The sequence below is a fragment of the Ruditapes philippinarum genome, unplaced genomic scaffold, assembly GCF_026571515.1.
Source record: "Ruditapes philippinarum isolate M1 unplaced genomic scaffold, ASM2657151v2 ctg2114_1_1_1_1, whole genome shotgun sequence".
NCBI lineage: Eukaryota > Metazoa > Mollusca > Bivalvia > Venerida > Veneridae > Ruditapes > Ruditapes philippinarum.
In genome coordinates, this window is record NW_026859460.1 from 163911 (window position 1) to 191416 (window position 27506).

The 27506-nt window shown below is 31.1% G+C and overlaps 4 non-coding genes across 4 annotated transcripts; all 4 read left to right on the forward strand.

Annotated features, from left to right (window-relative positions):
- Positions 1–20773: 20773 nt before the first annotated feature.
- On the forward strand, positions 20774–20859 carry Trnay-gua (transfer RNA tyrosine (anticodon GUA)). The gene is given in 2 exon segments: positions 20774–20810; positions 20824–20859. It is a non-coding gene; the product is annotated as a tRNA-Tyr (tRNA).
- A 2043-nt stretch (positions 20860–22902) lies between these two features.
- Trnay-gua (transfer RNA tyrosine (anticodon GUA)) lies at positions 22903–22988 on the forward strand. The gene is given in 2 exon segments: positions 22903–22939; positions 22953–22988. It is a non-coding gene; the product is annotated as a tRNA-Tyr (tRNA).
- A 2046-nt stretch (positions 22989–25034) lies between these two features.
- On the forward strand, positions 25035–25129 carry Trnay-gua (transfer RNA tyrosine (anticodon GUA)). Its single transcript is given in 2 exon segments — positions 25035–25071; positions 25085–25129. It is a non-coding gene; the product is annotated as a tRNA-Tyr (tRNA).
- Positions 25130–27176: 2047 nt separating this feature from the next.
- Positions 27177–27261, forward strand: Trnay-gua (transfer RNA tyrosine (anticodon GUA)). The gene is given in 2 exon segments: positions 27177–27213; positions 27226–27261. It is a non-coding gene; the product is annotated as a tRNA-Tyr (tRNA).
- Positions 27262–27506: the final 245 nt, after the last annotated feature.

Genomic DNA, 27506 nt, shown 5'->3' on the forward strand with positions numbered 1-27506 from the left:
TCACTCATGTGAAGTTTCATTGAAATACCATCAGTAGCTTGACCTGTGAAAGCCGGACAAGATTTTTCTATTTATAGCTCGACGGCCTCAATATGCAGAACTAGGGATGGTACTGATCACTCCTGTAAAGTTTAGTTGCAATCCCTACAGTAGTTTGACCTGTGAAGGCCTGACAAGCTTATTGTGGACGGACGGATGGACGGACAACCAGACCGACAGACAGACAGCTAAGGCAAAAACAGTATGTCTCCCAAAAATTTTGGCAGATATAATTATATGTGTTTATAACATATTAAAATATTTAATTCATACCAATATAAATAGGCTTTCACACAGTTTTGTCACAAAATAATTTGACAGCCGTCATAATAGCATTTTACCTTTAAAAAATTTTGTGTTGCTTTTCCTTGCAATATTTATAACCAGCAAATAGGCTTGTAGCATTTACTTTTACTTGTATGCAAATAATATTGGAATAGTTTTATCATCATCACCATCAATGTGTTTTAACTTTTATGTGCAGTGCAGAAACATGGAAAAAAAAACTTTTCAACTATTTATTACAATACCAAAACATTGTTAACATATCAATTGCTTCCATCTATCAAACAAATGTTGTTATATACGCACTTTGTGTTCTGTTTTACAAGTGTGATATTCAGTAGATTTACACCATTAAATGTACACTTAATACTTATTTCCAAAAGAATATAAAGTCTGTATTATTTTCACAAATTAGAAATGTAATTTATTAAAAGTTCTGCATAATTTGCAACAATCTAATCAAACTTCTTTCCATTTTTAACCCAAGCATCTACTTCACGTTGAAAGAGAGCCCATCTGTCATCATCAGCTTTCTTCTGAGCAATAGCCTTTTTCCTCTTTGCCATAAACTGCCCACCTTTAAATGTGCCATACATGATACCTAAACATAGGGTAAACATCTGAAATATAAAAAAATGACATTTTCATAGTTTCTGTTCTTTTATATTACATATATTTCTAGTTACATAGGTCACTGAAGTCATATTTGATAGAGCATATAGCCAGAATGACAACTAGACTTTGAAATAGTTTTGTTTGTTTGGTTTTAACACTGATATGTCATATAGTGGTCATTGCTCCAGGATAACTAATGAAGAGCTATATTGCCTTTATCCCTCTGCATATCCAATCAGCAATCTATATATAGTAATAATTCATAGTATGAGCCGCGTCACGACAAAACCAACATAATGGGTTTGCGACCAGCATGGATCCAGAACAGCCTGAGCATCCGCCGATCTGATCAGGATCCATGCTGTTCGCTATCAGTTTCTCTACTTGTAATAGAGTTTGTAAGCGAACAGCATGGATCCTGATCAGACTGCGCGGATGCGCAGGCTGGTCTGGATCCATGCTGGTCGCAAAGCCATTATGTTGGTTTTGTCGTGACGTGGCTCATATGTCAAATTCTTGTACATTGTGTACAATGTACTTTTTAAAGCTTCATACCTCCAGATGAGCAAAAAAATATTTTAAAGAAAATCGAACTTGAAAAATGAACTAGAAAGGTAAAAAGACTGAAGATTCATGTAATAATTTACAATTTATGCTCAATAAATGACTGATTTTGCAGTATTGATCACCATATTTTAAATGCGTGAAAAATCAGAGCAATGCAGTAAGGACTATTCTTGCATATTTTGACCTCTTTTGTAATCTATGTGGAGAGTAAGTACCGTTTGCTATGTGTAAATTACTTTCATTGTTGATTGTTCACTTCACAATATATTACTTTCAAGTTTGTTTTAAAAATTTTATAAAAATTCACACAAATCTGGAGTGGAGGCATGCTGCTTTAACAGTAAACCAGGGAATGACGGAAGGGCTCTGTTTACATTATTGTCTGTAAGTTTGGAAACACTTATTTCTAACAAAATCAAACACCCACTGTAGATGATTTCAGTTAGCATATTTATCACACACCCGTGCTGACTTTGCTACACCGCAAAAATGGTATTTTACGGCTGTGCATATATTTTGATCTGATGTCATTTGCTTTATACAATCATAGTGTAAAGACGCGCTAAAATGTAAGCGTTATACTTTAGGTGCGTCATTGAAAAATGATTCTTTTTCACATTGACATTCTTCATTTTGGATATGCGATAAATAAAATATTATATTCATGTATTGTAATGTCAATACTGAATTTATTGAACTTGTTGAATAAAATAATATACAAGCCTATAATATAACATTATTCAACTCCTTCAATAAATTCCGTATTGGACTAACACTCATTCAATAATATGCTATATTTAAGTTTATCTTGAATAAGATTTTAGAACATAACAAAAACAATATCATCCCGTCAAAGTTCAAAGTATATATATTCTAATACATGATTTATACATGAAGTTTCGACTTTTGATACTTCAACCAAGGACAGTTCGAAACTTCAAGAATTAATTTGCATTATTATAAATTTATAAATTAAAACAACATCAACAGTTGGATATATATCTTTGGACATTGAAGCTATTGAAATCAAACAAATTTAAAATTTCAATCAACCTACCACACTTTTTCCTCTGATTGTTGCTGCATTGTACCATCTTCTCCATCCTAAACATCTTCCTTGTGCTTGTTCAACTGCCTCAGGTATGAACTCATGTGATTCTACAGGGTAATTAGTGTAATCCATCTAAAATTAGAAAAACATAGAAATGTGTACAAGAAAATTACACTATTGTAAATATTAATAATACTGGTAGTTAACCTTCCAGTGATTTTCCTGCTTATATAACAGACTCCGATAAAATGCCTCTCCCAAATTGAAATTTTCTTTAAAATCATGCAGTTTTCCCAATAATCTGAACTTAACTCTGCTTTTTTACTTTCCAAATTGGCAATTTTAGTTAAGTGAGAAAAAACATTGCCTTAACATGCAACCTTGACCTTTAAATTATAAGTATGGCTTTTAAGATCGGTAAATTACTTAAATGTAACTTATCTTGGTCATTTTTATTCTAGAGGAATGAATGATTAAGCATTACATAAAATTTTTGAAGACAGCCATAAGAAAAGATATTCTTGAAATATTTCAGCTCCTATATAAAATTATCATAAATACTGACCTTTTAAGTGGGACCAAAAAAAAACAACATAGAGGGCATAATTTCGGGGGAGGGGGAACTTGGTAGAATTATAACAAGTCTCTAGGACTTTGGTATCTTGTTTGTTTTTGGGTTTTATGTCACATCGACAAAGTATAGGTCATATCACAACATTCAAGCTTTACTGGTGGAGGAAGACCTCAGGTGCCCTTCGGTGTATTATTTCAGGCACGAACGGGCACCTGAGTAGAACCACCGACGTTCCGTAAGCTAGCCGGATAGCTTCCTCACATGAGAGAATCCAAGGTCCCGGTCGGGATTCAAACCCACAGCGGTGAGGGCAAGTGGTTTGAAGTCAACGATTATAAGTTATTAAATTTATTACAACTTATGTAAACAGTAATATTTTAATATCTATTTTAAAAAAACAGTAATATTTTAATATCTATTCAGGGGTTTTTTTTACTAACAAATTGACACCGATAGTCGGCGTCTTCCCCTCGGTAAATAGCCAAGTTTTTTCCCCCAAAAAATTCTATTTTCCTTTAAACTGGATCAGATTTAATAATTACATGGTTTAAAATATTATTTTTCTTCATTTTATGCAGGATAAACCACCAATTGTTGTCCAAAATAACCAAAAACATTGCAGGAAACTGCAAGTACTGTCTCAACAGGTCTCAACATGGAGGCAGCCATTTTTTTTTCTTGGCTATATCCCGTACTGAACGGTACTATTTCTGGAAATCAGTTGCTATCAAAATATTGTCATTTTCTTGGTTATTTTTAGTAAAGTAATATATTTTGTACTTCTTATTATGAAAATGACTTATATGGAGCCAAAGTGTGTCACAGATACACTATTATACCTATACTGTATTAACTTTCATATAAAAATAGAAGTATAAAAACCATTCACCACCATACATATTAAGAAAATATGTTATACTGCAAAGAATATTTTGCATGATGATAAAGTTTTTAAGGGGAAAAAGATATAGTTGTAACTCTCTACTATGTAGTTAAGTATATAGTATAAATAACGTCATAATAAAGTTTCCCCAAATTGACTTTTTTTGTATATTTTTTCCCCTCCCTACCAGCGTCCAGCGTCTTCCCCTTTTCCTAAAAAAAACCCCTGCTATTTAAAAAAACAATGATATTCAAAATTTGGACAAGAGTGCAATACTTGACCTCTTATACTAGCTTTAATCATTTGCAGAGTAAACAATAGAATATCCAAAACTTCAGCATTTGCTGCTGAAATATTTTATATCATGTAAAATATATAAAAAGTAAAACACACAAGCTGTTAAATCTGAATTAATTTAGTGTCATTACATATCTGTCCGGACACATGGTACTGTGATGTGGACAATTTAGGTAATTTTGAAAACATTCTTGGTGGGCGTCAGAATGAGATATAAGTATAAGGATAATCAGAACTAAACAAACTAGTTTGTTAGTTCGAAGAATAACCTAGCTGTACTGTGTCAAATTTTCTGACCTCTAGCTTAAAAATTTTAAAATCTGTATGGAAAAATGTTCAAAAAGTGTTCAGTTGATGGTCCATGACCATTAGTCTTCTTCAAACTATTAGCAAGCTCGAAGAGCTGGCCCAAAGGACCTGCTTGCAAAGTGAGCTTTACGGTAACGTGATTACTTGCTAGTCAAAATATATTGACGTGCCAAAGCTTGATTCTGAGATATTTACGTTCTGGGGCAGAATCTCGCTTTAGAGGCGAGATATTGCCCAGACACGAAAATAGCACAATATCTCGTCGCGCAGTACAATTAGTTGGACTAGATTACTTGCTAGATAGTGATAGTTTTGAAAACTTTCGTCCGATGTACTGAATTGACACATCACAACTTTTCGAATTCCAAGATAACAATAAAAGCCGAAGTATTCTGACTGAAAACAGATGTGTAGAGTGGTGTCCTGCACACTTACAATTGGAACCATAATAGACCAGAGAACAAGAATAAACGTAAGCAAGTGTATAAAAATACTGAATGACAATTTAAAACGTAAAAGGTAAAATAAAAATTAATGATTATTCTATACTATTTCACAGTAAAAGTACATCAAGCTCGATTTAAAGCTTTGCCTTTTTCATATTAAACAAGTAAATTAAACCATAAATGCCAACATTGTTGTCATAACATTTGACATAAATATTATTGAAAATATTTCATCTGAAAACCATGCAGCTTTTTTGTTGTTGTTTTTTTTAAAAAAAACAAAACACTTCGACTCTTTATTTTGAACCCAATATTGACCATTTTTAAGTCTAGAATTCAAAAAAAGCGTTTGAAAAGATAGATATTTGGTAGTCTTTGACCCCAACATGCCAAGGTCACTCGATATAATAATTGCGAGAACAAGCATAAAACATATCATAACACGATAAAAACTGAAAGTCAAGTACAGTGGTTTGACATATATAATGCAGCAAGGGTGAAGTGCTTGAAAAAAACTAACAGATAATTAATTTACTGCAAAATTTACGAAATTTACTACCGTTGCTGTTTCGACTGAGGCAGTATTAACGGTGTTGCGTTAGATCTCACAAATATTTCAATCGATTTAAGTGCGAAACGAATTTTATTTCGCGGAATTAACGTTTCGTTATTATATACACTTCCAATATCTTCGATCAGAGTCTAATAACTTATTATTTGTTAAGTGAGCAGATCAGCAAAAAATCGTTTAGTAAACACTGAGGTTAAAATACAAACTTTCAGTATCTTCGATCAATTAACTAGATTTTCTTGCATTCCGTAAGTTTACCCATGCCGGAAATTTCATCTGGCATGCGGATGCCAATCGCAACTACTCGGCAATTTCCGTCAGTCTTCGGATACGAGGCAGTTCCGATTGTGCGGGCGTTAAAATGACGTCATTTCGGCGCATTTTCTAAGATATGTGTGCTAAGAATGACGTTTTTCCGCTGTTATACATCCGCTATTGTAAGAAAATTACGGTGGCACAAAGGTGGCATGTGTGTGCTTTTACTTATCTAGTGCGCACGAGATATCATGTCGTGGCCACGAGTTATTAAGTCGTGGACACGAGAAAGTTTAGTCGTGGGAAGTCGTGGCGACGAGATAATTAAGTCGTGGGCACGACATAGATAATATGTCGTGGCGACGAGATACTAAGCCGTGGCCACGAGATAATTAAGTCGTTGGAACGAGGTACTACATTGTATGTCGTGGTCACGAGATACTTAGTCGTGACCACGAGTTACTAAGTCGTGGCCACGAGCTAATTAAGTCGTGACACGAGATACTATGTCGTGGCCATGAGTTACTAAGTCGTGGGAACGAGATAACTAAGTCGTGCGCATGAGATAATTAACCAATTAGATTACACTAAATATATTACTAATTTTTAAACGTAAAAAAAAATTGTGTTAAAGGAACTACACTGAGGTTTATAAGCCTAAAAACATAAAATTTTAATTTTTCACATAGATAAACATGAGCACTTAAAACAGAAATATGAATAGAATATAACCAAGAAATATACAAGAACACATTGAAAATCATATGTTTGTGCTATTCTCAGTCCTTTTTGAGCGAAAAGCGTTTAAAAACGCTTTTCAACCTTGGGTCGTTTTACAGGCAGGTGAAGTAGGGCCATTCTTGTACTATATAGTATCTCGTTCCCTCGACCTTACTATCTCGTGGCCATGACTTAGTAACTCGTGGCCACGACACAGTATCTCGTGCGCACGAGATAAATAAAAAAAACACACACACACACACATGTCACCTTTGTGCCACCGTAGAAAATAGTTATGGATGAAATGACAGTAATTTCAATTAACAAATATCTTATCGAACATATGAAAGAATATAGCAGACTATGTATATCGTGCCGTTAGCGACAGGAGAATGTTTCTAATTTCTGTAGAACAGCACGGATGAATACGAACATATTTAGTGTCAAGCTTTATCTGGCCTCATTATCATTCACTTTATTACGTCACTATGCGGTTCTATGAAGTACTATGAAAAATAGAAGTCGACTATGGACGGAATTCTAAGACGCAAACATATCGGACATTTTTCTTGCTTAGTGTCCAAACAATGAAAACGCTGTATTTCTGTGCGTTTATTTTCGTAGATGAACAAAAGCCGATACTATGTATATGTTAGAAACTTTGACGGGAGCGATATAGCGACAGGAAAATGTTTCTAATTTCTGTAGAACGTACGTACTACGGAAGCTTGTATGTACCCCCGCTATGAAGACATGAAGTCATAACGTAAAAATCTTCAGCATTAATCAGATTTTATCGAAAACGTTCCGTATGCTTAATATATCTTTGAACTTCTAAAAATATTAATGAATTGTCTTCTTCGGAATAGGTAATCTTACCAAAAAGAAGAGTACACGTATTTAATGGATGAAAAATGCGAGTAGCATTAAAAAGTTGAATACGTTGTGATGTATACCGTCTGCAATTGAAAAAGAAATGTTCAGCATCTTCGAAAGCATGACCGCATTCACAAGATGCATTTTCTCTTAAATGATTTATAAATAAATCAGCATTTAAATTGCTACATTTGTTACGAATTTGAGCATGTAGAACCGAATGTAGACGATCCCCGATACAGAAAAAATTAGGAACTGTCGGAGGTTTGTATTTCTGTTTAAGTTTGCATTTAAATATATTAAGGGAGGATGAATTTCTTATGTCGGTATCCAAGTTATTCCATAATGACGTTGCTGAAGGAATAAATGAGTTTGTAAAAATTTGAGTACGACGTGCTACAGTTGTATAATTATCTCTGTTTCTTAAGACATAAGGTACATTATTAGAAACGGTATCTGGAAAAAATGTTTGATAAATAATCCGGTAAGGTGCCCTGTTTAGCTTTATACACTGTAACGAGTTTTTGAATAGTTCGTCTGTCAGACAATGATACCCAACCGATTTCATTAAGCAAACGCTCAATAGAAACAGACCTTGTTAGGCCAGTGACGATACGTGCCGCTTCATATTGAAGTTTCTCAAGAGAGTGTTTCTCGTAATCAGCGCATCCATCCCAGACAATCGACGCATATTCTAAGATTGGTCTCATGTAGGAAATGTATATTTGATTTTAAGTTTTTCGTTTAAGTTTGTATTTTAATGCTCTCATAGATCCTAAAACTTTGGAAGCAGACATTAATTAATATATTGCTTATGTGGTCATGCCATTTACCATCAGTGCTAAAAGTGACACCTAAGTGTTTATGACTGTTAACATAATCAAGAGAAACATTATCAAAGTAGAGAGATGGCTTATCGTCAGATCCAAGTGTGAAAAATAAAACTTCTGTTTTGTTAGGATTAAAGTTAACTAGCCAACGTTTCGACCATTCCGTAATTTTATTTAAGTCTTCATTAAGGGTACGTTCCATAAAAACAATATCAGAACTGGAAACTGCGAGAGAGCTATCATCTGCAAAAAGTCTTGTTACACTGATTAGATTATCGGCAATGTCATTGACATAAATTAAAAATAATAAGGGGCCAAGGACAGAGCCTTGGGGGACCCCAGCAGTGATATGTTTACTTTCAGAATAGGAGGAACCAACAAAGACCTTTTGATTTCGATTACTTAGATAATTATTAACCCATTTTAGAATCTGACCATTAATTCCGTATTGTTTTAATTTGAATATAAGTCCTTCGTGCCATACTCTATCGAAGGCTTTTGAAATGTCACAAAAAACCATACATGTTGGGATTTTATTATCAAAAGAATAACAAATTTGATGGTAGATGTCAAGTAATTGATACACAGTCGAATGCCCTGGCAAAAATCCAGACTGATTTTCGTAAATTAATTTATTTGCGTGTAAATGGTTATAAATGTGTTTAAACATAACTCTTTCCATAATTTTTCCAGTACAACTAATTAATGAAATCGGTCTATAGTTCGAGGGGATATTTTTATTACCCTTTTTAAAAAGCGGCATGACAACAGCTGATTTCTAAGGGGCCGGATATATACTTTCAGATAGTGAACGGTTAAATAGACAACAAAGAGGCTTACAAATAGAGGTTTTACATTCTTTTAGCATACGATGACTTACTTCATCTGGGCCTGATGACTTATTAATTACAAGGGACGATAATATATCAATAATTTCCATTTCAAGAATTTGAAAAGATTGTAAAACTTAAGATTGTAAAACTTCATTCGTTTTAGTACTAAAGTTTGGAAGATTTGCATTAGCGGAGTCAATTGCTGATATAGAAACAAAATAATCATTCAAACAATTAGCTTTCCAATAGAAAGACCATGTTCAATGTAATTTTAGTGTCCAGCTTTATTTGTCATCCAATGATAACGCTGTATTTCTTAAAAATTATGTGTGTTAATTTTCATAGAAGAAAAAAAGTCGATACTATATTGAAATCCGTTCATAGTCGCCTTCTATTTTTCATAGTACCGCGTAGTGACGTAATCAAGGGCCAAATAAAGCTTGACAGATAGCATAAATTATATTCAATATAAAATTGTACACATGCAATTTATTCCAATAGAAAGACCATGTTCAATGTAATTTTAGTGTCCAGCTTTATTTGTCATCCAATGATAACGCTGTATTTCTTAAAAATTATGTGTGTTAATTTTCATAGAAGAAAAAAAGCCGATACTATATTGAAATCCGTTCATAGTCGCCTTCTATTTTTCATAGTGCTTCATAGTACCGCGTAGTGACGTAATCAAGGGCCAAATAAAGCTTGACACTAAATATGTTAGTGTTCATCCTTAGCTGTTCTACAGAAATTAGAAACATTCTCCTGTCGCTATCGCTCCCGTCGAAGTTTCAAATTTCTGTAGAACAGCACGGATGAACACTAACATATACGTGGTGTACATAAGTTGTTATGAAGTAGAATCTTGTACCAAGATTATGACCTATGTAACAGAATTTCTATACCATCAAAATAGAAAGATACTAAGATGCCGTAACCGTTGTATTATTGATGTAGTTATCTCCCTTTTACCAATATGCATTAATTGAAGAGTTTTTAAATTATCCCGTCGCCAAAGCGAAGGGGAAATTAGATATTGTCTCTATTCGTGCGCCTGTGCATCCGTGCGTTCATCCCAATTTTAAATGGAGCATAACTATAAAATTATTTTAACGATTGTTTTAAAACTTCGTACAATGACAGGAAGTGCATACAGCGCTCAAGAACAATAACTTTACGTTGTCCGATGCTCTGAAAATACGCAATCGCAACTACTCGGCCCTTTCCGTCAGTCTTCTTATTATAGATAATAGCCGAGGCAGTTCCGAATGTGAAAATACGTAGACTTTTGTGATAACTCGGCCGTTTTTAAGTTATTTAAAAATTATATTTTAAAGTTAGATTTTCTAGTTTTTCTACATCAAGAATGTATGTTTTTGTAGAAAACAAGTAACATATACAAACACAAATCTAGATAATTAACATGAAGTTACCATCTTGTCAATAATTAATAATTATTACTAATTTGATTCTGTAAGTAAAATATAAATCACGCTTTTTTACATATGAAAAAGCTGTATATTATATGTTAAAATCCCTTAACGGCATACGTATAAAATAATCTGGATTAATTAATTATATATTCGATACATACGTGTTGTCAACTATTATCAAATAAATTTTACATTAACATGAATACTTATGCATCTCTACCTTTGACATATTTAATCATTAATTAATGTGGATGTTCAAATTCCGTAAACCGAAGCTCATCTTCGCCAGCTCCCGGACGGTCAGACGTCGGCCATCTTACAAGACGCCTTGAATTGACGTAACCACGGACGTCGTAATTTTTTACTTTCTACCTCCCCCACTGCCACCTTCTATTGTTTCTCTATCGGTCCTTAATCGTCTCTGACATTTAAAAACCAGTTCACGACTAATGGCATTTGCATGTTCCTATTTTTATCATTTTGAAGATTTCGGATGGTGTATAGCCCAGATGCTGACAAAAATTTAGAATTCTCCGAAATTCTGTTGGATCTGATGACGACATTTTGACGTTAAATCTATGAACGCCCTGTCGCCGTCTGTTTAAATTGTAGTTTACATCAGTTGCCGATGTTAAAATGACATACAAATTTAGTATGACGACATTATAATTATCATCAATTCACATTGACCAGTGAAACTTATTTATTTATTTATTTATTTATTTATTTATTTATTTATTTATTTTTTATTTATTTATTTATTTATTTCATTTTTTATTTATTTATTTATTTTAATGGGAAAATATTCTAAGTGAACCCAATTTTAAGGTCAGAATAAAGAAACTGTAAATTTAATAAAAAGTCAGAATGAAGGTCGCTCATTACAGTGGATATGCTTTACACTCGATTTTAAAGGGTATATTTATGGACGGAACAACTGCCCACGTCCCCTAGGAATGACATAAGCAGAACTCAACATTGTAATATGAAAATGGCGTTTAGAAATATTCACATATTTTTCACATATATCGTGGTTATCATGGAAACTTCAAGGCGACTCCCTTGCGATATTCATGCTCTCAATTTTTTTTTTGTTGATTGGGATTTACGTCACACCGACACAGTATGGGTCATATGGCGACGTTCCAGCTTTACTGGTGGTGAAAGACCTCAGGTGCCCTTCCGAGCATTATTTCAGGCACGAACGGGCACCTGAGTAAAACCACCGACGTTCCGTAAGATGCTCTCAAAATGATAGAATGTGTGTGTTGAGATAAAATATCACTTTTATTTTTTTATAATAGTCACTTCTATACATACTTCACATATACAAATAAATAAGACATACATAAGAGGGAAATAAAACAAAAATATATTAAAAATATATTTTTATTTATAGCCACTTTTATTCTTAATTTAAAGTGGGTAACTCCACACAACATACAGTCATAATGTCTTCTTATATTGTATAGTTTTCTCCCTTACTAACTAACAACATTAATTAACACATTTTAATATCATACAATTTAGTATACATTTTATACTTACATTAACTTTATGCTATCATATAATACATTTACAAGTTCAAACATCATCAAATTTTATTCAGTATATAAATGATACTTGAAATGTACTCCAATTTTGAGCTAAAACATACTTAATATCAGTTACAATTTAATTTCAATATTCTAGTAAAATGTCCTTAAATTAACAACTACATGTATACTGTCAACTGAGATTTCAATGTAGATTCAACTGACTTCTAAAAACTGGTCTCCATTCATTTTAAAACAGTAGTAAGATCACCTTATATATCTTTATTATCAAACATAACTTGGTGTGGTATAATTCTTTTGTGCTCACTTGCTTTTCCCGTTTTATATTTGCTACTCAAAAATTACAAATGGATTTCTAAAGGAACACTAAACATTGTTGCAGGCTCAGTTTATTTGAGGTAGTGGTAAGTGCAAAACGCCCTATATGCACCCTAGCACCGGCTTAAGCAATATTCAACGTTTATAAATGACAATGGCAAAGGTTGGAACTAGAAATATGCACAGTTGTGTTCGTACGATGGTTAGCATTGAATGTCAGTTTTGTGTCATTCTATGAAAAGCGGCGTATGACATGGTCCCTAATTAAAATAATGCGTTTTTCGATATTCTTACAATTTTAAATATCTGATAGGTCTGTTTTTGTTGTTGTTGGCATTTTTAGTGTTTTATTTATTCATTTTCTCTTGAAATTACAGTTGTAATATACAGTTAGTAAAATTTGATTATCTTTTGTTACTGCCTTGCTGCATCTTTACAGGGAATGATTTACAAAAGTCATCGACTTCCTTCTCAATTGTAGTGTGGTTTGTTTATATATGTATGAATACTATGCAATTAACGGAATATGTATTGTTTAAACTAAAAAAATATACATCTTTATAATTTGGAGAAAAGAATTATATTCGCGACTGACTATGCGATAGTATACATGACCGATAAATAGGAAGAATCGTTTCTTGTGTATAAAATTGCTATTTAAGATGCACATATTTGTGACAAGAAGAAATTGGATAAGATCATCACTATATGAAATACAAACAAAATCAACAATATTGCGATTTTCAATATTATCAACACCAGCAATTAAGTATTTATTGTTTCGATAACGGCTATTTAGATTTCAAATCTCTTAATGTAACACCACCATGTTCTGTAACAGATTGTCATGACATCTGGAGGTGTGTAGCAAATATAATCAGCATATATATTTTATTAAATGTTGGCATCTCAACTATATTATGGGTTTTTTATACCTTAATATTTGATGTTGATATTATGTTTATATAGAATAAAAAGCATATTGGCTCGTTTCTTAAAGGTCCATTAAGCCTAAAAAATTCCTTCAATTTTGTTTTTCAAAAGCCTTTTACTTCTGTTGTCCTATTTCAGTTTCTGATATACAATGCTCAGTTTGCATATACCGAACCCATCGTTTGCAACTTTTGAGTTCCGGTAATAAAAACAGTTATATATAGTGTTTTAATATTTTGGAAGTCAAAATACTATATGTACTTAATGTTGTTAACATTTTCCTAGCTTTATCACAAATTATTTCACATTCAATGCTATTTTCATCAATTAATAAGCATCTCTCATGTCGTGAATTCGTTGCTTGCCCTTTAAATATTAATTTACTTCAGTAAAATGTGCCATTAAATGGAAACAAAATATGTTTTAGTTCAAATCCTAAGCGAAAAAGCAATAAACGGAACTGTACAAGACAATTTCAGGTTAAGAAAATGTGAAATTGAAAGAACTAAAATACTTCAAACGCAGCAAGAAAATAATGCTGAACGACTTTCATTATAACAAACTAACGGTGATTCACAAATACTCTCGAGTTCAGCAGCCTACATACAAGTAATACAAGTTCATTTTAACCCTTGCCATTATAAAATGGACCTATAAATTACCCATTTAGAGGGTCATCAGATTAAATAGTTTGATAGTAAGTAACCATGTACTAATAATTTCTATTTTTCAATCAGATAAGTGGCAAATTGATAACTTTTTGACTCCTTTTAGAGCACTTTACGTTCCCACATTTACGCAAGTTATTTTAATTTGTTCGAAGTCCGTAAACCACTATCTCGCCTATATTGATTGTAGACATAGTCGTTAATGACTTTTTTGCTTTCTCCCTGAAACTATATTTGTGTTGTTTATTTTAAGTTAATTTTAGCTGTATCAATATTGAAGTTGTTTAGATGATAATGCCTTGTACTTAAATTCCTGACTGAGAGAGTTTCGGGCGGTACGAGGTACGAATGTGGCTCAATTACCGGGATGGTAGCGTAACATGCCGACAATGGGTCTAGGTGTAAATACAGGTTATAAGCTATTTGTCATGCAACTACGATATAAAACCCGATAAAACCCCGCTTATCAAATACTTTCGTGGTATAATTCAAATATCTAATTACAATTTGTATCAATTGATAGATCTTATCTGAAATATCAATCTTGTGCTTTTGATCACTTTAAAATAAAATTGTGTGAGAATAAAATGTCCCTTCTCACCGGGGACGTGCGTGGTCGTCACCTCTAGGTGTGAAGTAAGAACATATCAGTGGTCAATTTTTTATGCAACAACATTTAAAATAAATAAGTTTTTGTTCGAGCTTTTAAAAGTTGTCATAAATTGCAATTTTTATATGTCAGTATTTGTAACAAAGTAGATCCAACTTAAGATTATCTGTGTTTTCAATCAAATAAAATAGCATTTAAAAAGAAAAATAACCAATAATTTAAAATGTATTTTTATCGAAATCAGCACTATTTCTATGTCCTCTAATCGGAAATCTATAATATATAGCAAATAGTACATTACATCAAAAGTGATTTTAGATATACAGGCTTTCTTCTCTAAAGTTACAAGTTTCGTTTTACTCACCTCCAGACGTATCATACAGATGCAAAGTCATTCCTTTATTTTATATTTTCTACGCATGCAACTGAACAGCTATGAATGCAGTGTCATTTAATTCATATTTGGTTTTAGAAAACATTTGTCTTCCAATTAAAGTTATTTTCGAAAATCCATTTACATAGAATTACTTCTTCTCATTTGAAGCACAGATATATTTAGCTCCATGTTTGAAGTTGTGTCTTGTTAACCGACAGACCTGTATTAAATATGGAAACTTTAACAATCTCGAAACAAAGTGGTCCCTCGGAAGCATTAATCACAGCAAAATTACATGAAAATTTCAGAGTCTGTACATGAGGGATAATGAATTAGTGCAAAATTCCTTACGCTCCCTAGCACCGGCTTTAGAGGTTCTCAATTCTCAACACTTAATAGTGCTGGCATCAATGATCCCGAAAAAATATAACAACACTCTGTTAGACAAAAATATATATATTTTAAAAATTCGTCGACCATTGTTTTAAAAAACATAGCATGAAAAATTACAGATGTACTTTCCAATGTATGCGAATATTTTGTTGTTTTTTTTTTAATGAGAAATGATAGGGGAATATTTGTACGGCGGTGGAAGTAAATGATAAAAAGCTGGATGAAATGCAACGTAAAACAAAGGCTGTTGTTTTTTCTCTTTTATTGGTGGCAGGGGGGGGGGTGAATTTACCGTATCAGTCATTTTACATTTTCTTTCAAAGTGCATCTGTACGTGAAAGAAAAAAATCATCCTTCCAGCATCTTAGCAAATTCCATTTTTATCATCACACTGATTTGAAACATTTTGCGGTACTTTTCTTAAATTTGAAAATGATTATCAAAAGTAAAGTGTCACCGAACACTTGTACATTTAAAGACGTTTTCCCTGTTAAATTAATATTTCTAATATAAAAATGATTGTGGTTAATGAAACTCAACTGAGGTCCAAAAGCCTAAAAACATACAATTTTAATTTCTTAAATAGATCAGCTGAGGTACTTAAACAGATAGATATGCAAAAGATTAATATAAAATTTACACAGAAATTAATTGAAAATCGTATTTATGTGTTATTCTAAACCAGTCATTTTTAAGTCACTTTAAGTTCGTGCTTTTCACATTTACATGTATAGGATAAATGAACCGCGTCACGACAAAACCAACATAGTGCATTTTGATCAAGAACAGCCTGCGCATCCGCGCAGTCTGATCAGGATCCGAGCTGTTCGCTATTATTTTCTCTACTTGTAAAAGGGTTAGCAAGCGAACAGCATTGATACTAATCAGACTGCGCAGATGCGCAGGCTGGTCTGGATCTATGCTGGTCGCAAACGCACTATGTTGGTTTTGTCGTGATGCGGCTCAAATTATCCTGGAAAAACGAGCTGGTGATCTGAAATATTGCACTAGACCAACATCAAATGCAATATTAATATCGGAACATTATTTCCAGTCCCGTCGAGTTCCTTTCAGCTAACATTTTACGCTTAAGTTTGCAAGATTGCATCATTTCATTCAAAAATACAATTAGTTTATTAATTATGGCGTGTTCCCGTGATAACTCAGAGAGGAAGCTGGTGTGGTTCGTCTTTTGACACTGGTTTGAATCCGATTAACTCTATTCATAGTTACAAGTAGTAACAGTGATTCACAAAATTGTGTCTCATATTTATCTCGTGTAGCGTCCATATTTGGCATATTAATATACCAAAATAAATAGACCGGAAAAATTAATACTTGTTGAACTTTATTACAGCTGACGTAGATAACATCTGATTGAAACATATGAGCCGCGACACGACAAAACCAACATAATGGGTTTGCGACCAGCATGGATCCAGACCAGCCTGCGCTTCCGCGCAGTCTGATCAGGATCCATGCTGTTCGCTTACCAACTCTATTACAAGTCGAGAAACTGATAGCGAACAACATGGATCCTGATCAGACTGCGAAAGCGAATGACCAAAATTCTGTCACCTTAATGCCACTGGCTCGAATCTGATTAACTTATACTGACAAACATGTAATTCATTTATTCATTACTGTATATTTAGAGGATTTTACGTAGATATCTTCGAAATGTTATATGATGTAAGAAAGATGAAAATGAAAAGTTTTAATCCAGAGCTGAAAGTAGAGTTAATAGTTAAAATAAGTTCGCTGTTTCATAATTTATGTAAAGATTTTTTTCAACATAAAAATGTTGATAATATGACCTTGTAAAAAGACAGAGGTGAAAATGACATAATAATAATAATAATAATAATAATAATAATAATAATAATAATAATAATAATAATAATAATAATACAAAATAATATTCTTTATTTATAGAAGGTAACATACAAAGTTCACAGTAAGAAGTATATTTATTTTCAGTATGGCCTTCTGATTAAACAATAACAAAGAAAAAAATGTCGATCTATACAAATATTTAAAATCTTTTGGGTATATGGAAAAAAATATATATATATGAATGTAAATGTTAGATTTTTTTAATCATTCATCCAACTGACAATCACATTAATTATAGTAATTATAAATAAATTCGTAATGATTAAAAAAGGATAAAAACATCATGATATCAACATTTACAACAATTAAAATATAAAGTGGTCAATTTTCATCATGTATCTATCTGTAAACTTAGAAAATAAATTTTACAGTTGTTTTTGAAAGATTGTAAAGTCGAACATTGTTTGGTAGTAATAGGTAATTTATTCCAAACATCAATACTGAAATAAGAAAAAGAATCTTTTAAAAAAATTGTATGAGGTATACTTTTCAGAACAAGATCTTTATGAGCGATTGAGCGTAAATTATGTAATTCATTGTGAGAGAAACTAATAATTTCACTTATATATAACGGTGCCAGATTGTTTAAAGATTTATACACCATAATTGTTGTGTGGTATTTCACTCTGAAATTGAATTTCAGCCATTTAAGTTTATTAAAAAAGATCTAATGTTGGTGAACGTGTCGGTCTATTAAGTATAATTTTTACAGCTCTTTTTTGAATTGAGGTTACTTTATTGATGTATGAGTATGTGTCCTTTCCCTATGCCGTACAACAATAATTCAAGCACAGGAAGGAAGTACGCGTTGTATTATATCTTTTTTACTTCGTCAGTAAGGTAAAAAATGATATGCTTGAAGAGGGCAATTTTTTGTATTTAGTTTTTTGCAAACAGAGTCTATTTGATAATGCTAGCTTAATGTATTATCTACATAAATGCCCAATAACTGTTGAACTGTAACATTTTCCAGAGATGTATCATTTACTTTCAGTAGGAGAGGATTTCATTTCTTCACCTTTTTTGTAGAACCAATTATCATGCATTTTGTTTTATTGGGTGCAAAGACATATTATTAAGAACAGAACAGAACATATCTTTATTCAGACTTGTACATAGTACATAATCTTCAACACATATATATAACAACTAAATATTCTGCACATGATTAAAGCGTTACAAATCAATAAAACTTTTGTTTTCATATAAACTGATCTACAAATAACAGGAGAGTGAAAGTATATTACAACACAACTTATCATAGTTAATAAACATGGTATAACGGACTCCATAAAATACAATTTGAATGTGACATTCTTGTACAACCATATTTATATAATTTCTATGTTTAAAAGCTTCTTTTAGGTACATTGCTAAATGACATTGTTCAGCTAATACATTTAATGACACAAAGAATTCATCTCTTTATTTTCTTAAAACTATATCAAACGTGTTCTTGTGTTATCTCAGTAAGAGGGGCGGAGGACTGTTGTGTTGCATCAGTGTTTTATCAAAATATATAATTCACTAAGTGAATACTTAAATAAATGATCGTAGTTACAGGGTGAGAATTTGTTGTTGTTGTTGTTGTTGTTGTTGTTGTTGTTGTTGTTGTTGTTGTTGTTGTTGTTTTATTAAGATACAATACCAAACATGTCTTCAACTTACATCATGCATTGTAAATGAAATTGTCTAAATCAGAAACATTAATTACTTTATAAACTGACTGTCAAAGAATTACATATTTTAACAAACAATCAAAAAAATGTTTTGAAACAATGGCCGTTTAATATATTTTCAGAAAACGAACATTTCACGTTTACTCTTGATTCATGGCCATTCTTTTCAACAGTAAACGCAAAAAAATGTCTGAAAACTTCATTAAATTGTTGTTGTTTTTTTTTGATAACACATTTAGTAGAGCGGAAGACTGTTACCGATGGCATCGCATTTATCCTAAGGTCTCATGTTCGAATCCGTTTCCGGAACTTCTGTTAAAATTAGATAATAATTATTGTATAATAAGTGCAATCTTTAAGAACACATGAACAGTGTTATGTTGGTTTTTGTTGTTTTTTATTTTGTTAAACACATAAATATATAGAGGATATAATCAAGTTGTTTTTTTTCTATAAAATTGTGAATTTATTTTCAGCGAGAGGAACGAAAATAAATGTTCATGAGTCGCTGCATTATGAATGAAATATGATAATTTTCGTACCACGAGATAAAAACATCATGATATCAACATTTACAACAATTAAAATATAAAGTGATCAATTTTCATCATGTATCTATTTGTAAACTTTGAAAATAAATTTTAAAGTTGTTTCTGAAAGATTGTAAAGTTGAACATTGTTTGATAGTAATAGGTAATTTATTCCAAACGTCAATACTGAAATAAGAAAAAGAATCCTTTAAATAATTTGTATGAGGTATACTTTTCAGAACAAGATCTTTATGAGCGATTGAGCGTTAATTATGTAATTCATTGTGAGAGAAACTAATAATTTCACTCATATAATTATAACAGTGCAAGATTGTTGAAAGATTTATACACCATAATTGTTGTGTGGTATTTCACTCTGAAATTGAATTTCAGCCATTTACGTTTATTAAAAAGATCTAATATTGGTGAACGTATCCGTCTATTAAGTTTATTTTTTTGCAGCTCTTTTTTGAATTGAGTTTACTTTATTGAAGTATGAGTATGTGTCCTTTGCCCATACCATACAACAATAATCAAGCACAGGAAGAATGTACGCGTTGTAATATATCTTTTTTACTTCGTCAGTAAGGTAAAAAATGATATGCTTGAAGAGGGCAATTTTTGTATTTAGTTTTTTTTTGCAAACAGAGTCTATTTGATAATGCTAGTTTAATGTATAATCTACATAAATGTCTAATAACTTTTGAACTGTAACATTTTCAAGTGTTGTATCATTTACTTTCAGTAGGAGAGGATAACATTTCTTCACCTTTTTTGAAGAACCAATTATCATGCATTTTGTTTTATTGGGTGCAAAGACATATTATTAAGGATACACAAATTATTTATATAATTTAAATCTTTTTGTAAATTATCTTGTATTTCAAATAAACAGTCACCGGATAGGTAAAATGTAGAGTCATCCGCATACAAATCTATATTAAGATCATTACGGAGATAGTAAGAATAGATTCATACTAAGTTAAATGAATAAGATAAATTGCATATTATGTAAATACACTGTATTGAAGAAAAGAAATTATTAAAATTCTAAAACAATTATCACAGATTTAGTTCTATTTTTAAGAACACAAAAAAAATGTTCTTTCTCAATTTACTTTTCAATGCACATAAAATTACACAATATTGCATCATTACATTTTTTTAATTATATATATATCATAACTGTTAAAATATATCTAAATTAAATTTATTATATAAAACAACTATCATCCCGTGATAGCTCAGTTGGTAGAGCGGAGGACTGTAGTGGTTATTCTGTCATCCTTAGGTCACTGGTTCGAATCCGGTTCGCGGGACATAATTTTTCATCAATTTTTGACAGCTATATAATTATTATAGTGTCGTTTAAAGTTATATTCAGCTAATACATTTAATAACACAAGAATTCATCTCTTTATTTTCTTAAAACTATATCAAACGTGTTCTTGTGTTATCTCAGTAAGAGGGGCGGAGGACTGTTGTGTTGCAGCAGTGTTTTATCAAAATATATAATTCACTAAGTGAATACAAGATGTTATACTTAAATAAATGATCGTAGTTACAGGGTGAGAATTTGTTGTTGTTGTTGTTTTATTAAGATACAATACCAAACATGTCTTCAACTTACATCATATATTGTAAATGAAATTGCATAAATCAGAAAATAAACTGACTGTCAGAGAATTACATATTTTAACAAACAATCAAAAAATGTTTTGAAACAATGGCCGTTTAATATATTTTCAGAAAACGAACACTTCACTTTTACTCTTAGTTCATGGCCATTCTTTTCAACATTAAAGGCAAAAAAATGTCTGAAAACTTTATTAAATTGTATTTTTTGATAGCACATTTAGTAGAGCGGAAGACTGTTACCGATGGCATTGCATTTATCCTTAGGTCACATGTTCGAATCCGTTTCCGGAACTTCTGTAAAAATTAGATAATAATTATTGTATAATAAGTGCAATCTTTAAGAACACATGAACAGTGTTCTGTTGGTTTTTGTTGTTTTTTATTTTGTTAAACACAAAAATATATAGAGGATATATTCAAGTTTTTTTCTATAAAATTGTGGATTTATTTGCAGCGAGTGGAAAGAAAATAAATGTTTCATGAGTCGCGGCATTATGAATGAAATATGATAATTTTCGTACCACGAGATAAAAACATCATGATATCAACATTTACAACAATTAGAATATAAAGTGATCAATTTTCATCATGTATCTATCTGTAAACTTTGAAAATAAATTTTACAGTTGTTTCTGAAAGATTGTAAAGTCGAACATTGTTTGATAGTAATAGGTAATTTATTCCAAACGTCTATACTGAAATAAGAAAAAGAATCCTTTAAATAATTTGTATGAGGTATACTTTTCAGAACAAGATCTTTATGAGCGATTGAGCGTTAATTATGTAATTCATTGTGAGAGAAACTAATAATTTCACTCATATATAACGGTGCCAGATTGTTTAAAGATTTATACACCATAATTGCTGTGTGGTATTTCACTCTAAAATTGAATTTCAGCCATTTAAGTTTATTAAAAAGAAATAATATTGGTGAACGTATCCGTCTACTAAGTATACTTTTTGCAGCTCTTTTTTGAATTGAGTTTACTTTATTGAAGTATGAGTACGTGTCCTTTCCCCATACCGTACAACAATAATCAAGCACAGGAAGGAAGTACGCGTTGTAATATATCTTTTTTACTTCGTCAGTAAGGTAAAAAATGATATGCTTGAAGAGGGCAATTTTTGTATTTAGTTTTTTTGCAAACAGAGTCTATTTGATAATGCTAGTTTAATGTATAATCTACATAAATGCCCAATAACTTTTGAACTGTAACATTTTCAAGTGTTGTATCATTTACTTTCAGTAGGAGAGGATTACATTTCTTCACCTTTTTTGAAGGACCAATTATCATGCATTTGTTTTTATTGTGTGCATAGACATATCATTAAGGATTTATATAATTTAAATCTTTTTGTAAATTATCTTGTATTTCCAATAAACAGTCACCGGATTGGTAAAGTGTAGAGACATCCGCATACAAGTCTATATTAAGATCATTACGGAGATAGTAAGAATAGATTCATACTAAGTTAAATGAATAAGATATATTAGCATATTATGTAAATACACTGTATTGAAGAAAAGAAATTATTAAAATTCTAAATCAATTATCACAGATTTAGTGCTATTTTTAAGAACACAAAAAAATGTTCTTTCTCAATTTACTTCACAATGCACATAAAATTACACAAAATTGCATCATTACATTTTTTCAATAATATATATATCATAACTGTTAAAATATATGTAAATATAATTTATTATATAAAACAACTATCATCCCGTGATAGCTCAGTTGGTAGAGCGGAGGACTGTAGTGGTTATTCTGTCATCCTTAGGTCACTGGTTCGAATCCGGTTCGCGGGACATAATTTTTCATCAATTTTTGACAGCCATATAATTATTATAGTGTCGTTTAAAGTTATATTCAGCTAATACATTTAATAACACAAAAATTCATCTCTTTATTTTCTTAAAACTATATCAAACGTGTTCTTGTGTTATCTCAGTAAGAGGGGCGGAGGACTGTTGTGTTGCAGCAGTGTTTTATCAAAATATATAATTCACTAAGTGAATACAAGATGTTATACTTAAATAAATGATCGTAGTTACAGGGTGAGAATTTGTTGTTGTTGTTGTTTTATTAAGATACAATACCAAACATGTCTTCAACTTACATCATATATTGTAAATGAAATTACATAAATCAGAAAATAAACTGACTGTCAGAGAATTACATATTTTAACAAACAATCAAAGAATGTTTTGAAACAATGGCCGTTTAATATATTTTCAGAAAACGAACACTTCACTTTTACTCTTAATTCATGGCAATTCTTTTCAACATTAAAGGCAAAAAAATGTCTGAAAACTTCATTAAATTGTATTTTTTGATAGCACATTTAGTAGAGCGGAAGACTGTTACCGATGGCATTGCATTTATCCTTAGGTCACATGTTCGAATCCGTTTCCGGAACTTCTGTTAAAATTAGATAATAATTATTGTATAATAAGTGCAATCTTTAAGAACACATGAACAGTGTTCTGTTGGTTTTTGTTGTTTTTTATTTTGTTAAACACAAAAATATATAGAGGATATATTCAAGTTTTTTTCTATAAAATTGTGGATTTATTTGCAGCGAGTGGAAAGAAAATAAATGTTTCATGAGTCGCGGCATTATGAATGAAATATGATAATTTTCGTACCACGAGATAAAAAAAAACATCATGATATCAACATTTACAACAATTAGAATATAAAGTGATCAATTTTCATCATGTATCTATCTGTAAACTTTGAAAATAAATTTTACAGTTGTTTCTGAAAGATTGTAAAGTCGAACATTGTTTGATAGTAATAGGTAATTTATTCCAAACGTCAATACTGAAATAAGAAAAAGAATCCTTTAAATAATTTGTATGAGGTATACTTTTCAGAACAAGATCTTTATGAGCGATTGAGCGTTAATTATGTAATTCATTGTGAGAGAAACTAATAATTTCACTCATATATAACGGTGCCAGATTGTTTAAAGATTTATACACCATAATTGCTGTGTGGTATTTCACTCTAAAATTGAATTTCAGCCATTTAAGTTTATTAAAAAGAAATAATATTGGTGAACGTATCCGTCTACTAAGTATACTTTTTGCAGCTCTTTTTTGAATTGAGTTTACTTTATTGAAGTATGAGTACGTGTCCTTTCCCCATACCGTACAACAATAATCAAGCACAGGAAGAATGTACGCGTTGTAATATATCTTTTTTACTTCGTCAGTAAGGTAAAAAATGATATGCTTGAAGAGGGCAATTTTTGTATTTAGTTTTTTTGCAAACAGAGTCTATTTGATAATGCTAGTTTTATGTATAATCTACATAAATGCCCAATAACTTTTGAACTGTAACATTTTCAAGTGTTGTATCATTTACTTTCAGTAGGAGAGGATTACATTCTTCACCTTTTTTGAAGGACTAATTATCATGCATTTGTTTTTATTGTGTGCATAGACATATCATTAAGGATTTATATAATTTAAATCTTTTTGTAAATTATCTTGTATTTCCAATAAACAGTCACCGGATTGGTAAAGTGTAGAGACATCCGCATACAAGTCTATATTAAGATCATTACGGAGATAGTAAGAATAGATTCATACTAAGTTAAATGAATAAGATATATTAGCATATTATGTAAATACACTGTATTGAAGAAAAGAAATTATTAAAATTCTAAATCAATTATCACAGATTTAGTGCTATTTTTAAGAACACAAAAAAATGTTCTTTCTCAATTTACTTCACAATGCACATAAAATTACACAAAATTGCATCATTACATTTTTTCAATAATATATATATCATAACTGTTAAAATATATGTAAATATAATTTATTATATAAAACAACTATCATCCCGTGATAGCTCAGTTGGTAGAGCGGAGGACTGTAGTGGTTATTCTGTCATCCTTAGGTCACTTAGGTCACTGGTTCGAATCCGGTTCGCGGGACATAATTTTTCATCAATTTTTGACAGCCATATAATTATTATAGTGTCGTTTAAAGTTATATTCAGCTAATACATTTAATAACACAAAAATTCATCTCTTTATTTTCTTAAAACTATATCAAACGTGTTCTTGTGTTATCTCAGTAAGAGGGGCGGAGGACTGTTGTGTTGCAGCAGTGTTTTATCAAAATATATAATTCACTAAGTGAATACAAGATGTTATACTTAAATAAATGATCGTAGTTACAGGGTGAGAATTTGTTGTTGTTGTTGTTTTATTAAGATACAATACCAAACATGTCTTCAACTTACATCATATATTGTAAATGAAATTGCATAAATCAGAAAATAAACTGACTGTCAGAGAATTACATATTTTAACAAACAATCAAAGAATGTTTTGAAACAATGGCCGTTTAATATATTTTCAGAAAACGAACACTTCACTTTTACTCTTAATTCATGGCAATTCTTTTCAACATTAAAGGCAAAAAAAAGTCTGAAAACTTCATTAAATTGTATTTTTTGATAGCACATTTAGTAGAGCGGAAGACAGTTACCGATGGCATTGCATTTATCCTTAGGTCACATATTCGAAGCCGTTTCCGGAACTTCTGTTAAAATTAGATAATAATTATTGTATAATAAGTGCAATCTTTAAGAACACATGGACAGTGTTCTGTTGGTTTTTGTTGTTTTTTATTTTGTTAAACACAAAAATATATAGAGGATATATTCAAGTTTTTTTTCTATAAAATTGTGGATTTATTTGCAGCGAGTGGAAAGAAAATAAATGTTTCATGAGTCGCGGCATTATGAATGAAATATGATAATTTTCGTACCACGAGATAAAAAAAACATCATGATATCAACATTTACAACAATTAGAATATAAAGTGATCAATTTTCATCATGTATCTATCTGTAAACTTTGAAAATAAATTTTACAGTTGTTTCTGAAAGATTGTAAAGTCGAACATTGTTTGATAGTAATAGGTAATTTATTCCAAACGTCAATACTGAAATAAGAAAAAGAATCCTTTAAATAATTTGTATGAGGTATACTTTTCAGAACAAGATCTTTATGAGCGATTGAGCGTTAATTATGTAATTCATTGTGAGAGAAACTAATAATTTCACTCATATATAACGGTGCCAGATTGTTTAAAGATTTATACACCATAATTGCTGTGTGGTATTTCACTCTAAAATTGAATTTCAGCCATTTAAGTTTATTAAAAAGAAATAATATTGGTGAACGTATCCGTCTACTAAGTATACTTTTTGCAGCTCTTTTTTGAATTGAGTTTACTTTATTGAAGTATGAGTACGTGTCCTTTCCCCATACCGTACAACAATAATCAAGCACAGGAAGAATGTACGCGTTGTAATATATCTTTTTTACTTCGTCAGTAAGGTAAAAAATGATATGCTTGAAGAGGGCAATTTTTGTATTTAGTTTTTTTGCAAACAGAGTCTATTTGATAATGCTAGTTTTATGTATAATCTACATAAATGCCCAATAACTTTTGAACTGTAACATTTTCAAGTGTTGTATCATTTACTTTCAGTAGGAGAGGATTACAATTCTTCACCTTTTTTGAAGGACTAATTATCATGCATTTGTTTTTATTGTGTGCATAGACATATCATTAAGGATTTATATAATTTAAATCTTTTTGTAAATTATCTTGTATTTCCAATAAACAGTCACCGGATTGGTAAAGTGTAGAGACATCCGCATACAAGTCTATATTAAGATCATTACGGAGATAGTATGAATAGATTCATACTAAGTTAAATGAATAAGATATATTAGCATATTATGTAAATACACTGTATTGAAGAAAAGAAATTATTAAAATTCTAAAACAATTATCACAGATTTAATGCTATTTTTAAGAACACAAAAAAATGTTCTTTCTCAATTTACTTTACAATGCACATAAAATTACACAATATTGCATCATTACATTTTTTTAATAATATATATATCATAACTGTTAAAATATATGTAAATATAATTTATTATATAAAACAACTATCATCCCGTGATAGCTCAGTTGGTAGAGCGGAGGACTGTAGTGGTTTTCTGTCATCCTTAGGTCACTGGTTCGAATCCGGTTCGCGGGACATAATTTTTCATCAATTTTTGACAGCCATATAATTATTATAGTGTCGTTTAAAGTTATATTCAGCTAATACATTTAATAACACAAGAATTCATCTCTTTATTTTCTTAAAACTATATCAAACGTGTTCTTGTGTTATCTCAGTAAGAGGGGCGGAGGACTGTTGTGTTGCAGCAGTGTTTTATCAAAATATATAATTCACTAAGTGAATACAAGATGTTATACTTAAATAAATGATCGTAGTTA